An 18053-nucleotide genomic window follows, 5' to 3' on the forward strand; every position below is an offset into this window, starting at 1 on the left:
TGGTCCAGTCCAGCCCTTCAATTGCTCCGATTTAATACGCTGTTTTAGTTTTTGTTGTGTTGGCTGTTGTTGTTTTGGTAATACAACCCATTTACTTTTGAAATTGTACCGCTCTCTGTGATTTATTTGGGGTTTCTGTTTTGTCTTGTTTGTGAGAGCCCTTTACATCTTGTGGTCTAGGGATGCATTTCTCCAAAGCCTAGTAGCTAGCCAGTTAGCAACTTGGGTAGTTGAAAATAGGAAATTGCCTTGCAAACAACAAAGTAGCTAACGTAGTTAGCAACTATGGATTCGAGAAATGCACCCTAGATCTAGTCTCCAAGCAATCAACATCCATCCTTGCTACATTGTTACATTGCACGAATAATGATTTTTGTTGTGATTTGTTTTGGTGGTCAAGGGCATTTTCTCAAACTATTACGTAAGAAGCCACAATTGTCTGTTGCTTGTTTGTATGATTTTTGGATCCTGTTATTTTCCAGGACCACTCCAGAAACTTGGTTTTCTTTCGGGCCAATTAGGAATTGCTACTGTACTCTACTCTACTCTACTCTACTCTACGACCCTATTATTCTCTACCCTACACTTTTCTATGCCAGGCCATTGAATACTTATGAGGAACTAACCCACAAGCACTGTTGTGTGTTGTTATAATGGTAAAGGTCAAGTGTGTGTGTTTGTGTGTGTGTGTGTGTGTGTGTGTGTGTGTGTGCGTGTGTGTGTGTGCGCGTATGCATGTGCGCGTGCGTGCGCGTGCGTGCGTACGTGTGCATGTCTTTGTCTTACAGATGTAGAGAACATGGCTATTGACTGGCTGAGTGGAAACTTCTACTTTGTGGACCGGGTCAGCGATCGCATATTTGTGTGCAGTGACCAGGGGGACTCATGTGTCACCGTCATCGATCTGGACATACAGAACCCCAAAGGTGTCGCGCTGGATCCACTCATGGGGTATGGCACACTTTTGACACACACTGTAACACACACACGCATGCAGTCACACACACACTCACACACACACACACACACACACACACAGTCACACACACACAGTCACACACACACAGGCACGCACGCACACACGCACACACTTTTTTTTTGGATACTTTTTATTTATGGTATTTTTTATAGCGGCAAGACAAATACAAAAACAACAAAAAAAGAAAAATAATGTGGAGGTCAGGAGAATAAGTGCATATCACAGTCAATACAATACAATACTATCAATACAGTACAATAGTCTCATTAACCTGTGTTGTTAGTTCTGTCATTTATGTAAAGGGCCCATTTAATCCCCTTTCTTTCTCCAATATCTTTTTGCAGCGTTAGGGAATAGGTAATCTGCTCAAGGAGATGTAAATGTTTTACGATGCCAACAAATGTGCCCACCGTAGGTGTATCTTTCTGTAGCCAATATTTGCTAATTGCCTTTTTCCCTGCTGCCATCATAATATGTAAGAGGTACTCATCATCTTTGTCTAATTCCTCAGGAAAATGACCTAAATACAGAAAAAGAAATGTCATATCCACACTATAACCCACACTTTATCAATAACTTCTGTCACCTCCATCCAGTAAGTCTGGATGGAGGGACACAACCAAAATATATGAGCATGATCCACCATGTTTTCTCCACATTGTCTCCAGCAGCCCAGCTGAGTGTCTGTTTGTTTGCCCTTTTGCTTAGGGGTTATAAAGAAGCGGATCAGGTTCTTCCAGCAAAACTCTCTCCACCCCAAAGAGTTTGTAGTAGTTGACTGTATTTTCCAAGCATTCGTCCATATGTCCTCTGTTATTACAATGTCCAGTTCTTTTTCCCAGCGTTGCTTGACATATTCTGTTGAGTCCTTCTTAAGAGATCTGACAGCATGATACAGTTTACTTATCAGCCCTTTACTGCTCATGCAGTTGTATGCTCCAACAAATAATTGAACAACCATAGACAACTCTTTCTGTTCAGAGTCCCTAACCTCTTTACAGAAATAATCAGACATTTGCAAGTACCTGTAAAAATTCTGCCTCCTCAAACCATGGACCTTACATAGATGTTCAAAACTGATACCATGATGGACCCATTGTTTGTATCTGAAGTCATACAATGATGGTTTGTAGTCAGGATCATAAGCAGGCCAGCTGAGTAGCTTTACTTCCCTCTGGAGCTGATGGCGTTTAACCATTACACACACACACACCTGACCACCTTTGGAATGCATGCAAATGGAGACATGCTTATCTTGTTATTTATTCAAGAAGGGTCAAAGTACATTCATTGACATACTCATTCAGGGTTCTAGCTAGGATGAAATTATAGCGTAGCGGTCGAGGGAGCGAAGCGACCGAGAGGGGGGGTTGGTGCAGAAGGGGGGTTTCCCCGGTGCGGAGTTTTTGACATTTTACGGTAAAAATAGGCCATTCTAGGGGTACCTAAAAGGTAAATTATCAGTGTTGGGTTGCAGTAATGTAACTACTTTTTTTCTGATAAAAGTAGTGTAGCCTAGGCCTAACGAGTTACTACCAAAAAGTTGGTAACGAAACACCGTTGTCTGAGAACTTTTGCGATTGGAGAGGTAAATATGACTCCCTCTCTCGGGCGCATAAGCGCAAATAGAGATCTATTAAGAGGCAGAGAGAGGTGTGTCGCGTTGTCCCCTCCTTCTCACAGTTGCACTAGTTTTGAAAACGTTGAGGAGCACTGTGAACCGTGTGTGCATGTAATAATAGGGCATATCAATGTCCGAGTGATTCGATTCCGAGACAAGTGCAGTTTGCTCGCGCTATTGTACAGCTTGCGCGTCCTAAAACCACAGGACTGGTGCCTGGTGCCTAGCCACAGAAGACGCTCCTTTTGCTACGAATGCGGGTTTTTTTTTTGTAGTCACGCCATGCCAACCGGCAAGCTTAGAAAAAAGTGCCTCTCACCATTATGGAGATGCACGTCTTCTCCCGCCTAGTTTGTCCTCTTTTGAATAGTGTCAACTCCGAATGTCAGTGCTTAGCGCCCAATGTCTCCTGATTTGTTTGTATGGTAACAAGTAACGAACCCAGCACTACTGCCCACACTGCTAACAGGTTGGCAACTACGTTTGGAGAAGCAAACCCCTGGAATAAGGATGCGATGCTACACGTGCATTTGTTGTTGTTTCTAAGCCTCGATGCTGGCATACGCTTGTCACAGAGATTAATAAAAGCCGTCAAAACCCCGCGACAAATAATAATAGTAGTAGTAGTAGTAGTAGAGTGCTATATTGTCATTTAAATACAGTGAGTATGACATGTGTCAGGTTTGGCAGAAGGACGTCGTGGCATTGATCTGGCTGTAGCCTACATAATACAGACAAAATGGCATTACGCTGTATTGAAAATAAGCGTAACGGTCCAAAATAAGCGTCACGGTCCAAAATTATAGCGTAACGGGCTTTTGCGCTAGCTAGAACTAGGGATGCACCGATACACATTTTTTCACTTCCGATCCGATCCCGATATCTAAATTTGAATATCTGCCGATACCGATACTACTCCGATCCAATACCAAAACCTCATATATGCATGAATTTCAACTTGAGGTAGGCTCAAGATGACTATTTGGTCAGAAAAGGAAGTCAAAAGAACAGGAAACGAATTCATAAGTAAAAGTATCAAGTAAAAAAGTAACAATCCCATCCTAAAAACTAATATGCAAGTGTTATGACTTCAAATTAACATTATACCTGGCTCAATATCAGTCCTGGGAAAATTCCGATACTTTGGGAAAATTCCGATCCGATCTCTGAAAATATGTTGATATCTGAACCCGATACCAATACACCGATACCGATATCCCATCCATAGCTAGAACCCTGCTCATTTACATTGTCCTGTAATAGGGGGCAGCCAAACACAACAGTTCATATGTAAGCATTTTGAAAATAATGATATGATTCCTAGAAAGTACATTCTGTAGGGTATAAATTATTTATCCGTTATATAATATCCTGAATTTTGTGGACAATGACAGTCTTGGCAAGACGAGTGACGTGACATTAGCCATTTTCCGCATTTTTTCTGGTTTGAGGGCGAAGTGCATATTTCGATGGTCAATAATAAAGACACCCTTAGTATCAGGTGGACCGGAAAGATTGACGGCATGAAAAAGCACATCCTGCTGCAAGGCTATATTTATTATATTTTCTCCACTCAGAGGCCTTGGGTTACATTTTTCGAATCAGCTCATAAGATAGTTTTAGCCTGCCTGCTCTCGGAATCAAAATGATCTCGACACCACTGCTCAGAAATGTCTGAGGTGTCTCACACACTCCTCTCAAGGTAAGAAGGGACGAAAAGAGAAAGGAAAATAAAATAAAAGGAGCAAAGAAAAGGTGAAAAGAAAATCGTTTGAAAGCAAGTCAAGGTTTCACTTCACTTGCAGGAAGAGGCCTGTATTCGTCCTCTTGGCCTCGGGAGCAGTGGTGTTTAAATAAACTGGCACGCAGACACGCATTTACAAACACAGAAACAAACACACTGACACACACACACACACACACACACACACACACACACACACACACACACACACACACACACACAAATACACACACTACAATAGCAGTAACCAGTAATTTGTATGCACCGCCGAGCACAGCCTCGCTGTCAGTGTTGCGTGTTTGCTGTTTTCTGCTGACAAAGACTATTTTTTCCCCTCTTGTTCCCCTTACCGCTTGCCATAATATGGCACGAGTTCAAAACCTACCTTGCTCCTCCTGTGCTTTTTGCTGCGCCTCTCCTCCTCCTTACACCGCTGTTTCTGCTCCTCCAAGCGGTGGCTGTCCTGTCACTAATTATTAGTGGCAATGCACAGAGTTCACACGCCAGTTTGGACTCCTCTGTTACGCTCTGTCATACTAGCAGTGAAATGTTTAGCTATTAACGGATCTGATAGGGTAATATGGAGAGAGAGAGAGAGAGAGAGAGAGAGAGAGAGAGAGAGAGCAAGAGGTGTGAATATTAAAATAATAACAATAAATAAGGAGACGTGTCGGAATAAAAAGCCAGCTCAGCCAGGGTGTAATATTCTGCATGAAAATGTCAGGAGTGAATGTTTCCTTCAGCACAAGTCAGGTTCTGCTTGGACGGAAAATCGTTTATGTTCATGACATTTGCAAGTGTTACGGAATAGGAGAAGAAAAGCAGCATGGTTGCATCTGATTTGTGCTTCTCTTTTGCCCATTACTTTTTTTCATAACCATCGTTGGCTGTGTACCTGAAAATGGTGGCGAAGAAATACAAGGAAAGCAATATCAAGCCTTTGCCGGCAAATGGAGATTGCTTTTCGTTTCCAAACAATCCAGCCGCCATTACACTGATGGCTTTATGAGCGTGGCATTGAGTCGGACAAGAACTTTATGATCACACTGATGTAGCTGTCTGCATCAGGTGTAAAGTAAATGATGTTCTTCAGAGGTTGGACTAAATAGTCTGTATTGAGAACAAAACGAAAAGTAACGTGTCTAAACAATGCGTTCCAGTAGATTTTACAACTCAGTCTGATGCTTACCGTACCTAGCAATCATCAGAACTAGAGTCATGTGTTTACAGGTGGAAAAATAATGGGAAAAAAAGAAATTCCATATTATTGTAAGGCAGTTACACACATCACTAAATAGTACACGATAGCCGCATGTGAATGGCCTAAATGCTATTCAGCAAAACACAGAGAGATCCGAAGACGGACAGAATGTGTGGAGCGTGACAGGCGTCGCACATGTTTGCAGGTGGAAGATAAATTCCAATAGAGTCATTTTCACGTATGAATGCTGTAAATGTTATTGAGATAATAAAGACTATATAAGCTATAAAGACTATATCTAAGACTATATATAAGACTATATAAGCTATAAAGACAATCTAAACATGGTGAGACACCGTGCTGTCATGCTATCCTAGTCATGAACAACGTATCATTAAACTGTTTGATCAGACATTTCTCATCAGGCATTATCGCATTGATATGACGTTGGTACCAAAGCAATAATGTGGCTTTAACCTTTGGATGACCTAAAAAATAATGTCATGCCAGGTGGTATGAGGACTCCAAACATGCATGTTTTCCTGTAGGTTATTGTTTAATTTTAGAATCTTAGCTTTATTAATTTAGAATAGCCTGTGGTTATAATTCATATCATGGTGTTTTTTTTTTTACACCTAGTGTAATCAACATTATGTACTTATTCTGTACTTTGTACACTGTACATACCGTATAATGTACTTATCCTTATCCCACTGTACATATCAACACCCCAATCCAAATGTGCATAATATTACATGTTGTTTGATAGTTTCTTACACTGTACCTAATTAATGTGATAGACAGGGACAGTATAATGGAGTGTAACCGAGTGAATTCTTCATAATATTTAGCAACACAAGACATAATCTCGACGACCACAAGTTACCCCCTTTGACCCGAAGATAAGGTTTCCTGTTCGTACAATTTATCTCAGCTTGTCAATGCATTATTTTCTTCCCGCTCGAGGCCTTGAGGCACTCTCCCTCCACTTCCATTCCCATCACCTCACATTGCTGTTTTATAGATAAAATTATGTTTACATCCCCAAGATCTGATGTCTCATTTGATTCTGGCCGCCCGAGATAGCAGTGGGTGAAAATGAAATGGTGGAGGTGTAAGGGTATTGATCGATCGTCCAGCAGAGCTGTGTGACCTTTGGTTAGCGTTAGCCCCCAGTGTAGATTAGCCTCAGGCTCAACAGCATGGACACAAGGGCCTGTGGAGGGAGAAAAGCTGTGAGTCATCAGTTTCCATTTTCCTTTTTGCATCAAGATAGGAGGTTATTGGGTCCAGGAGCTGGGGTGACTGAGTTTTATTTGAAAACTTTGAAAATTCTGCATTTGTAAGAATTTCTACCTTAAGCAGTTGAAGCATACAATATGTTTTGTAACTGTTATTACAGCTTCTCTGCTTTAAATACTTCATGCAATGACTCTATTATGAGTTTTTACCTTTTTTACCGTTTATGATATACAAATCGAGGTTTAATCTATTACTAAGACTGTCAGAAATGTCAAAGCAATGTCATAGCACTGTTACCACCAAATCTAAAAATGCCTTTGCATATCTGTTTTGTGTTGTAGGAAGTTATTCTTCACCGATTATGGAAGCATGGGTAAGGTGGAACGCTGGACGGGACCAACCGGACCCGGATAGTGAGCCACAGAACGGAGCAGCCCACGGCACTGGCTCTGGACCTGCTGCGGAAGCTTGTGTACTGGGCCGACGTCTACCTGGATTACATAGAGGTGGTGGATTACGACGGGAGGAACAGACACACCGTTATCCAGGGCCAGGCAGTGAGTGGAGGAGGAGGAGACGTCTTATTTCCTCCGGTACTTTTATCTGCTTTGTTTTTTCTTGGTGTTGTCCTGTTGGTGTTGTCTTTTTTGTACTGCTGCAAATCTCCTGCTGTCTCCGAGACAATTTTCTCCCCGGTGGAGACAAATAAAGTAACCTAACCTAACCTAACCTAACCTAACCTAACCTAACCTAACCTAATGGCACGAAGAGACTAGATGCAGTTTGAGTGGCTCCAGCGATGGGAGTAATTGACTTTGTATTGAGTATCTGGCGACAGAAGAGACAAAAGCAATTTGGGCGACTACAGGCGATTTGAGTGACTTGAGCGACAGTTTGTAATTGGACCTCAGAGAATATTATGCAAATGAGCTATGATGCAGTTTGGCCACAGCCGTCAAAGCCTATTGGAATTTCGGAATGCTTGTATTCTGCTTTTACTGTAGCAGGCATACTCTGTCGCTTCTGTAGCTCGCATTGCTCTCGCGATACAGTCTAGCGATTCTCTGTCTCTGTTCTCTGTCTTTGCTTGCTTTTATTGTTGCTTTTTCATCATGACAGCAACAAAATGCAATATTTTTGATCATACTCTTAAGAAGAGAGGAAAGTAGTATAGCGCAAAACATCAATAGATAAATACGTATTACAGCACATTCTAATATAAAAAGAAGATATAGAACTTGATAAAAACCAACTAATTGTCATTATTCTACACAGTATGCCGTGTCATCTGTGGGGTTTTGTCTGCTTTCACTGTTCAGCACCAGGGATTTTGCACAAACTAAGCCACAAGTGTCAGCATAATGTGTCACAGCTTCATGACATTTTTGTCGTGTTTTGCTGAGTGGTGAAATATCTCCTTGTGTCTTCTTTCTTGCACTCTCTTACACATCGTCCCTCTCTCTACTTCTCTCTTTCCTCCTTCATTCTTTCTCTCACTCACATTCTCTCAATTACTTTGTTTTGGTTTTGTACTATCTCTCTTTCTCTCCTGTTCTCTACTCCTTTTTCTGTCTATCTTGTGCTTACTCTCTCTTTCTCTCTCCCGCCCCCTCTTTCTCTCTCTCTCTCTCTCTCTCTCTGCCAGGTGTCACAGCTTCATGGATTAGCTCTCTTTGAAGATTATTTGTTTGCAACTTGTGCGGAGGCCTCGGTGGCAGGCAAAGTGGACGTGTTGCAGATAAATCGCTTCAGTGGCGCACTCTCGAGGACTGCTGTCACGTCGGAGGCCTCCACAGCAATACGCCTCTACCACAGACTGACTCAGCCCACAGGTAGACATGCGGCATCACCGCTCCCAGATGAATTCATCTATTGTGAGAAAGACAAGAATATAGAGAAGGCAGAGGGAGAGAATAGAAAGAAAGTTTCTCTGCCATTATCTTTCTTTCTAACCCTCTGTCTCCACCACTTTGTTCTCTGTCCCTATGTCTCTCTCTTTCTCTTTCTCTCTCTCTCTCTCTCTCTCTCTCTCTCTCTCTCTCTCTCTCTCTCTCTCTCTCTCTCTCTCTCTCTCTCTCTCTGTTGGGGTTTCTGGGGGGCTGGGTCTTCTCTTGGAAGTCTGAAGGAAAGAGCTTATCCCTTCTTCTGTTGAATCAATACACAGTACATGTCATGTAAAGTACATTTTTAACTGGTGACAATGGTTCACAAAAAATAAGTGTTACAGTATTTCTCAATTGGTTTTGTACCTTTCTCTAATCTCTCTCGCAATTTGCAAAACATTTACTGCATATTGTGTTTCACCAGACATAAGCACAGTTGTGCGCACCATTATTGAATGTCAGATCATTTTAATAACCTGTGCATGAGGGTACTCTGGTGAGGCGAACCGTGACTGAATCTACTTTGTTATGAACAAAAGGGTATTATCCTTCTTGTATAGATGCACAGGTGAATCGGAACACTGATTGTCCCTGCCGTCGGTCTGTGTGGTTGGGTGAATCTGAACACAGCTTGCGTAGATTACTGTTTTCCGATTTGTGACACATCTAACCTTCAATAACATGGTGAGGTCGACGGGAAGAGTTCTACCTTTTGTACACATGGATACCCAGGTGAATCTACACGCTGAGCGCGTCTCCACATTGCGGTGAACTTGAACACGGGGCAGTGTAGTGCAGTGTAAGTGTGGTGTGGTGTAGAGTAGTGTAGTCCTGCCCTACGTCAGGGTGCTCCGGTGAGTCTGATTGCGGAACGTGGAATGCCGAACGCGGAACACGGGACCGCTTTTGTCCTCCCTTTGCGAAGAGAACATGCTCAGGTGATTCTCAGTCATGCAGAACGATATAGTCTGCCCTGCCTGTCTCCACCTCTGCATCATTTACTGGATTGGATGAAGGTGTACATCAAGTGGCATGTATGTTAGTGTGTGTGTGTGTGAGAGAGAGAGAGAGAGAGAGGGGGGGGCGGGGGGTCGGTAGGAGAAGGGGTCTGTATTGTGTGTGTGGCGGGTGATGGACATTTTTATTCCACTTTTTTTCTCTCCGCCCTCTGTCGCTATCGACTGGATCTCTCCGTGCGCTACAGGAGAGCTGTAAGCTGAAGATAAGGAGAGTCGATGCAGCCGCCTCCCACTTTGCGTTCTGATGTCTAAATCAAAGCATGACACACAACATGAGAAAAACAAGTCTCTTTAGCATTGTATGACTCCGGAATCTATATTCCACTGCACAAGATACAAATGTTTGGAAAAGGTTTCAAGGTCTTCATGGACGACTTTTACCGCTCTTATATGAAGACATCAGATGCAAAGACCTCTTTCCCATTTTCAGAGATTTTCAAGGCTAACAAGGGGGGGTCGTCGTTGAAAAAAAAGAAAATTTTGAAAATTAACTAGGCCTATAGCGATGCAATTCAGACCTTTCGATTTATAGAATAGCCCAGGGGTGGCAAACCAGTCAGAGACCAAGAGCCACATTTTGTAATGTCATCGGCACACAAACATCACGCGGGCATATAAACATGCGCACACCCACCAACATGGGCATCACCCATCCTTCTCGCACCACAGACCAGCATACACAACAACACATGGGCATGAACATCAGCCATCTCTTCCTTTCTCACACAGACACACACAGACACGCAGACACAGACACATACACAGACACACACACACACACACAAAGTGTCAGATTGATGTTACACTCCAACTTAATGGCCTGACTACAAGACAATCCTGAATATAAGATGACACCCCCCCCCTTTTTTTTTACTGCTTCAATTTTTTGGGGGAAAGGGTTTTTTCAAGATAAAATGTTTTACATAAGAAGACAAGGGTACACAGATCAAAATTATGTTAATAAATTCTTTCATATTTCAATAAAACACGTTTCACAGCATAATATCCATGAGCACTCTTTATAACAGAGCACGAAGTAACGCGCCACAAAGATTATCCGCCTCTCTTAGCTCATTCGGGGGTTAGGCGCACAGGCACCGCTTTCTTGCGCACAGATCATCATTGGATGTCTGACGACAACACCCAAAATTAACAAGGTGGTTCGTCAAATCGCCGTTCATTTTCCACATTAATGTTTCAGCGGAGCTGACAGGGAGCCAGGGGAAAAACCAAAGTTATCTTTTTGAGACTAAACTGAGACAACGCGGACAAGCGACAAGTCGATTGAAATTGTTTCCCACCTGTACGCTGTCTGCCCGCGCCGCTTTGACAATGACTGATAGACCACGGCCGACATTCACCACGAAAACCAGGATAGAACATTATTTTTGGCGCTATTTGTCTATAGCCCGTGACGATTTTAAACTAAAAACACAATTTCACTTTCGGGTCAATAGCCATGAACACTCCTCCTAACAGAGCGCAGAGATGGCTACGCAGGACAGATATTCTCGGCGCATCTCTGCTCCAGACGCCTTTCTCTTCATATCATTTGCACATTTATAACCGCCATATCCGAGCAATAGAATCCACATATGGACAGCACATTTCTTGACCTTATTGAGGAGTGATGGCCAAATCTTTCAAGTTAAAACATTTTTGCCGCTATTTTGTCTAGGACAGTGTTTCCCAACCTTTTTTGTGTCATGTACCCCCTAAGCCTTTTCGTTGTGCCATGAGTACCCCCTAACTCATGTTTTACATCACTTTTTCTATTGCAGTGTGACTATGCTCCATGCATTTGTTAAAATTATTTTTTTTCCAAGTACCCCCTGCAGTGTGCTCGCGTACCCCTAGTGGTACACGTACCCCTGGTTGGGAAACACTGGTCTAGTCAGCGAAAGACGCGTTCACTTTTTAAAGCGTTATTTTTAGAACATAGGCTTAGGCCTAAATCACGTCTTGTATTTGCAGTAACAAATGTCACACACCAACGTGATCATTCAGGACACATTTAGGCAAGGCCTACTACAGTACCAAGACTACAGGGCACTTATTTGCCATAGTTCTAATCAACTTTGTGTGCGCAATTCCAATGCATATTGCCTATGGGACATAAACACAAACTTGGACATGGACGCAAGAGCCGCAAGACACCAGGCAAAGAGCCGCGGGTTAGCCACCTATGGAATAGCCTAATAACAAGCCCTGACAACATGATTGATTGAAAGGCAAGAAATAAATTGATTATTAGCCTACTTGTTAAACTTCTTTTCCCCACAGCTGCGATGCCTGCATTGTTTCCCCCCTCGATGCCATGTCAATCCTGCAGCTGCTGTTGACCTCTCATTTTCACCTTCACTTTTTTAACGCTTTCTGTGACGCCTACCTGCATCGATGCTTTGGCATCTGAGCTGCGAGGTTGTTGTACACTTGAACACCGAATGGATTAGCTTGCTGTCACTGCAAGTTAGCTTGTCAGTGCACTCGTGTGCCTGAACTCGGAACGTCAAAAAATAAACAATACAATGCGAGGATGCACGCTGACAGAACGGTCTAAAACCAGAATATAGTTCCCCTCCCCATTCCTTCATCTACCTGCACTGTCGCTTCTGTTTTTTACTCGCATGGTGGGGCTCTTCATCTGCCATGTCGCTACTACTGTCATTTTGTCGATGAAAGTGAAAATGCGCGCCGGTAATTGCTCGCGCTTACCGCAATCGAATAGAATGTCAGCAAGATAAAATAGATACATTGCTGAGGGGCGGAACGCAGCCACATCACATATTTGGGGCTGCACAAGCAGCCTCTCAGGGGCACAGGCGGTAGTAGCCAAAAGTTTGAGATGTGTACCTGGTTAAAACTAAGCCTTTGACTTCGATATTCGATATTCGAATATAAGTCGAATGTGCAGAAAATTCGAGACATTCAAACGAATATTAATTGGCTATTAATATTCGAATCTGACATGGGTATTGCTTTTTTGGGTATTTCATTGTATTGATTAAAATCATTTTCTTGTAAACATCACAATTCACAGTCTCAATTTATTTTTTCCATGGCTGGTTAATCACTACAGCTGTGTTGAGGAGAGTCGCGTGCGTGGCTCATCTCTCTGTGTTCCGTAGCAGGGCACTTGCGGCAGGCAGTCTCCTCCAGAGTCGACTCCGCATAACAAGCAGATGAGTGCTGCAGAGTTCCATTCAAGTGAATGGCTACAGTTAATAAACAAAGCATCATCACATTACTTTCTGGAGTTGTTGACGAGTTTCTGGAATTATGTGATTCAACCCACAAGTACCTGCGATTACGCCAAGAGTGATAACTTAAGATGATAACTTCTTGTTTTTTGGATTTTGACCAAATTAGCTTCGTTGGTCTGGGTGTCAGATCAGGCAGACTCCAGGTGATGATTTTGTTAGCATGCTTTTAGCATGTTTTTAGCGCACTGCTAGTTTGTGTAATGTTCGTTTTTAGACGAGAGCAGTCATCTTACCTGGACCTACAAACACACTACCTAAATGTCCGTCATTAGTGATAGAAAATGAATACATATTTGTTGATATTGGTGCTGTGTGCTCAATTCTCATGATTCCCATATGATCCAATTCAAATTTTAAGTCTGCATTCACACCTCTAAGTACCGTCTTCTTATAAGTGCTGAACGATCGCTAAACAATAATAGCTGGTTGAATGCATGTTGTTAATGGGCCATTAGGCTACATCTCTGGTTGGAATAGCCTTTTACCAGTCACTGACTGGGGGAAAGAACAACTTCAGGTCTAACTGGGGCAATTTTAATGGTAAAAAATATGGATAAATATTCGAATATATTCGAATATCGTTTTTAATTTAGAAACAAACTTCGACTATGATTTTGGGGCACAAGTCAAAGCCCTAGTTAAAACATTATTATTAGTAGGTAAGTCTAAATTTCGGGACATGCACAGTCAGATTCGGGATTCGGGACAAAAGCTTATAATTCGGAACTGTCCCGAATTTTTCGGGACATCTGGTCACCCTAAGCAAGGAGCAAGCATACTTATGACGGTAATGTATTTCATGATGGTGAACATACTTATGTTCTGGATGAAGGTTCATACTCATTTTGTCAAAATGCAGCAGGAAGTACAGAATGCTACTTTAGATTCTACGGTTGACTTTGGGACCATTTTTGACGTTGCCAAAAATTAGCTGATTTAGCATTTTTGAGAATTGCATTGTTTTCCCGCTCAAGCGATTTTTATACCTATAAGAGGGTTGTTAGAAAAAAAAGAAAATAAGATGTGGGGAATGTTTATCATAGCAAATGGCTTTGGCTGCTTTTTTATGCATATTTACTGTGAACTGCACTGAGGTCTTTTTTTATTTTTTTTTATTTGTAGTTTATTTGGCAGGGACAATGCAGTGCACATTGTTACAAACATGACATGGCAGAGCCATGACACAACTTGCAGATGTGAGTACATGGAAGGTTTATAGCTAGATAGCTAATTTGCAACCTCAGTCCCTGATCAGGCTACCTACTCTAATAAAACATATAAATCATCCAAAAGTACAATTGTACAATACAGTATACAAGACAGTAATAAGCCATCTTGAAACATGCTCCCTATAATATAAAAGCCTTGTGCATTAAGAAAAAAAAACAAGATGATGAGGGTGACCTATATACTGCAATGCAGTTACCATTCACTGCTCCTCTGGTGGCCACTCTTCTTGAGCTTATTTTTGTTACAAATGGACACAGTACATCAGGAGCAATATTATTTGCACATTTAAAAATGAGTTTAAGAAAAGAGAACTTCATAAAATTCTCAAAGCTTAAGAGGTTATATTTCTTTACTATGAGGCAGTGGTGCCACGTTATTGGTTTCTGGTCCAGTATCTTTAATGCCTGTTTATATAATGATAAAATAGGTTTGACTGATGTCTGGGAGGCTTGGCTCCATACAGTAATACAGTAAGATAGCTGGGACAGTATCATGGCATGAAAGAACAGTAAGGCTGCCTTGACAGGTATGTGATGCCTTATTATTCTAAAATGACAATTGTCTAAGGACAATTGCTCTGATATTTCTACCATGTCTCATTTGGACCACTTTGTGATTCACAAAGCGTTTCACAAAGCATTTTACATCAAAGCGTCATCAAATGCTTGTAGCACTAGAAGGAAAAGCTTCTCATTGAATGACGGCACTTTGCTCGCTCATGCATTCAATCATATCCTTATTTTGCAGAGAAATTTGGCCATCTAGTCAAGCCCTCTAACCTAACTATGTGAAAATGCGAGGACATGTTTGCTTTTTCTGGAATGAGGTCTGCAGGTTCAGAGAACCATGGCATAGTAAATTAAAGCAACATTCTTACCAAATCAAAAGAAATATTTAAAAGCTGTATGTAAATAAGATGACATAAATGATTCAGGTTTAATAAGGCCCAAATCTAGACTCTAAAGATCAAACTTTCAAGATTCAGGATTCTTTTTTATTCGTCACCAGGGGAATTTGTTGTGAATATGTAGTACATATAGCTGCCGCATAACACACAACACACGACACCACAAAAAAATCAGACATTAAGTGTCATTGTAGAGATGCCAAAAGAGCATACTTGAAGTGCATACCTAGTGTGGCCTCATACAGACATTGCATGCACAGACAGCTTTGACTGAACCGATGATAAAGTCCTCTGAAAGGGCCCCCCACCCAATACATTCAATGTAATGAGGACCCAATCATGGGCCCCCAATTTTCTTGGGCCTGGGACAATTTACCCATTTGTCCCCCCTGTCAGCTTCCTTTATCTTTAAGTTAAAGTTTAAGTTAAAGATAAATAAAAACAATACTATGTTAAAAGCAAATCAAGATTCAAAGTATCCATAACAGATAATGGTGTGTGAATTTCACCACATGCATTAGAGGCCTAACCAGGCTATCAGCACGTAAAACACATCAGCAGAGTTCCTACCTGTAGAAGATTTATTGAGGACATGTTTTTATTAACAGCAATACAAAACCTGTAGCCTTCAGCTATTATTTGAAAGCCTGTGTAGGGTCATTGATTTACTATTTTACTATTTTCATCCCCCGGTGAAACATCTTGTACAAATGTGAACAATGGTTTTGAGAGATATATAATGAGATTTTGGGTCGTTGTCTTTGTTCCCCAATGTGCTGGTAAAAAAACGTGCTATATGGTATATGAATCTTCCAATCCACACACACAGATGTATTCACAGTGCACCACTGTGTAAAGCAAGCAAATATTTATATCTAGGGTGCATTGTGAAGAAAGCCCATGTCCAGAAAAGTGGAGGTCATGGCTTCTTACCTGAAGATATTCTATTTTTATTTCTGATTTTTGAATCCTCTGGTCTGTAGTGGGATGTTTTTGGCCCTGAGACTTGCAGCCAAATGCCTTGAGTGTGACGTAATGTTATCTTGAGTTGGATATTACTTGCATTAAATACATTGGGTTTCGCACTGATATGATGGACGATGCTCTAGCCATAGGGAAATCGCTCCTTTGCAGAGCTTAATATTAATGCTATTGACAGAACACAGCACATATCTGACGTATAGGGAAGATAGAGGTATATGATATAGCTCGATGTAAATCCTAACTTGATGTTTTGCTGAGGCGGACAAGTGCAACATCCAACAAAAAACATCTGACTTCAAGCTACCTGATGTTTTGACAGTAGATGAGCAGAGTGCGCACTATCGCCAAAGTCTCCTCCCGTCACGAGGACCAAGGGAATGAACATCGCAAGTCAGGCTATAGGCTACACATGATAGGCCTAAATCTGTACACCCAACAAATCAATTTCTCCTCACAAAGATAGCGGTTGATCATTTGTTAACATATAGCCTATGCCAAGAGGGATTTAGCGTTTCTAAATCCCTGCATAGCGATGTTTAAAAGTTAGGCTATTTGATGATCCGACTTCTCCCTCTCCCTCTCAGTGCCGTCACATGGACCGGCGCCCGAGAGGCATACACCTCCCTCTCTCTCTCTCTCTCTCTCTCTCTCTCTCTCTCTCTCTCTCTCTCTCTCTCTCTATCTCTCCCCATCTCTCCCCATCTTCAAGCTGTCTTCCAAACTAAGAATGTTTCAATGATTAATAAAAAGCCTTTTAATTAGACATCCCCGAATGAATGACTATTAAGGCTGCACGCGCTGTTAGGTTGCAGTCAATGTGAAGTGTTTCGTCGCGCATTTCATTGATTCGAGTAGACATGATCATGGAAATTTCCACGTGGTTAAAACAACAAGCAATGAGGAGGATTGACGACAGGAGCAGCTGAAACGGTCTACATAAGTTATGATGAAACTTTTGAGGATTCTGCGACCACCAGCTATAAGCCTACATAACGGAAAGCCTGCTCCATGTTTTTTAAGAACGAAGGGGCGAAATCCTAATCACCTTTGCGCCGTTCTTAGTTTTAGTAACACAGTTGCATGCAAGATGCTCGTGTAACGGAGGCCAACTAGCAGAGTCTAGCCTTGTGTGAAAGCAAGAAAAGTAGGCTATTTCTAATATTTTCTCGGCCATGCTTTCGCGTGATGCAGAGTCGCAAACAGTGCAGCCCAACATTCGGCAACAATTAGGCAATTCTATCAATCGCAAAACGGCACACACGCGAGGTCGCCAACAGCCGGTCCCATTCCTTTCATATCCTAAATGCTGTGTTCCGACCAAGCACCGCTGTGATTTACAAATGTTATGGAAACTTTTTTTAATGCAAACTTTTTTTTAACGCAGTCAGCTGAAATTCTCGTCGTCCCGAGGTCATCCCAAAATAAATCTCTGTCGTCCCAATGACAATTTAATACGGCGACGGGACGACGTTCATTTTAATCCCTGGTGTGCATGCATGCATACATGCATGTGTGTGCGCGCGGGTGTGTGTGTGTGACTGTGCGTGTGCGTTAGGGGTGTGCAAAATAATCGTCATATCGATGCATCGCGATACTTACTCTCACGATACAATGCATCGATTTATGACAAGGTATCGTGATACTTATTTTCTCAATATACTGCATGGATTCATGACAACTGATTATTTGATAACAATAAAATTCGATTTGTCACGGGTTATTTTGTTCAGTAGAGAATAGGTAATATTTCTGTTGTGATGTAAGCTCTCTCCCGGATGATAGAATGCTTAAATAGAATGAACTGACTTAAGAAAGCTACACAGCAACTGACAAATAAGCTGTATTTTACACTTTTACTGAAGTAAATATCGCAATGCATCACAGTAGTACATGAATCGCAATGCATCGTGATAGAATCGCATCGTGGCATGTGTATCGTGATGCGCATCGAATCGTGAACCCTTTGCCAATACCCACCCC

General features: G+C 41.9%; 1 pseudogene; it reads left to right on the plus strand.

The window, feature by feature from the left end:
* Positions 1-18053, plus strand: part of LOC134460381 (low-density lipoprotein receptor-related protein 1B-like) — a 372315-nt pseudogene that overhangs the window by 81536 nt on the left and 272726 nt on the right.

The sequence above is a fragment of the Engraulis encrasicolus genome, chromosome 12 (genome assembly GCF_034702125.1).
Source record: "Engraulis encrasicolus isolate BLACKSEA-1 chromosome 12, IST_EnEncr_1.0, whole genome shotgun sequence".
NCBI classification, from domain to species: domain Eukaryota; kingdom Metazoa; phylum Chordata; class Actinopteri; order Clupeiformes; family Engraulidae; genus Engraulis; species Engraulis encrasicolus.